The following is a 1,272-nucleotide window of genomic DNA, read 5'->3' as shown; positions in this document are numbered from 1 at the left end:
CTCCAAACTGTTTTCCACAATAGCTGTACCATTTTGTATTCCCACCAGCAACAGATACGGGCTTCAATGTCACCACATCCTTGCCAACATTTGTCATTTCTAGGGTTTTTGTTTCTTTGTTTGTTTATTCCTAGTGGGTATGAAATGGTATCTCACTGTGGTTTTGATTAGCATCTGTTTAATGGCTAATAATGTTGAGCATCTTTTTATGTGTTTGGTGACCATTTGAATGTCCTCTTTGGTAAAATGTCTCATCCAGTCTTTTGCTTATTTTATACCTGGGTTATCTGCCTTTTTGTTGTTAAGTTGCTGATGTTATGTATGTATAAGTGTGTGTGTTATTAGATTCTTGTCAGATATATTTGACTCACTATAAGATGGATTGGCATAATAGCAGCAGTAATGGGCTCAAGCTGGGCAGCATTGTGAGCATGGCGAGGGTCGCTCTAGATCGGAACTGACCTGATGGCACCTAACTACTTACATAAGTACTTTATATAAGCTATCTCTAATCATATATATATATATAAAACTTTCAAATCAGAGGTTCTTTTCATTTTATTTTGCTTTTTAACCATTATACCACCAGAGTGCCCAATTACTATGTGAAGACAGATCCATGTAATAATTATGGGTTTTTTATTTTCTTTGACATCCCTGTTTTGTTTTGTTTCTCCAATCACACGCTAGCCAGTGAATAATTCTCCCTTCCTGGCCCCACTCCCCACTCCCACCCCCCACCCCCCAGCAACCATCATAGAATGTTTGCGTTTTTACAGCAGTGGTCAATCTTTTTGTGATTGACTAATTTCACTCAACACAATGTCCTCCAGGTCCATCCATGTTATGAGGTGATTTGTGGATTCATCATTCTTCTTTGATGTTGACTAGTATTCCATTGTGTGTATGTACCATTCTTCTGTAGATGGGCATTTAGGCCGTCTCCATCTTTATAAGTAGTGCTGCAATGAGCATGGATGTGAATGTCTATTCGGGTCGCAGCTCTTATTTCTTGAGATATTGCTGGGTCATGTGGTCTTTCTATTTCCAACTTTTTGAGACAGTGCCATAACATTTCAGTCCTACCAGCAGTGTTGGATGACCCCGGGGTTTGTTGTTTTCTGGGTTGTTGTTTGTTTTATTTTTAACTTTCCTATTAATGCCAGGGTGAGATGATATATCATTGTCATTTTGATTTGCATCTCCATAATGGCACAAGGTTTGGTATATATATATATATATGTATATATATGTTGTTATTAAGTGCCATTG

The sequence above is a fragment of the Chrysochloris asiatica genome, unplaced genomic scaffold (genome assembly GCF_000296735.1).
Source record: "Chrysochloris asiatica unplaced genomic scaffold, ChrAsi1.0 scaffold00065, whole genome shotgun sequence".
In the NCBI taxonomy this organism is placed as follows: domain Eukaryota; kingdom Metazoa; phylum Chordata; class Mammalia; order Afrosoricida; family Chrysochloridae; genus Chrysochloris; species Chrysochloris asiatica.
The sequence above is the reverse complement of the archived record's forward strand: the minus strand, read 5'-3'. Positions refer to the sequence as shown.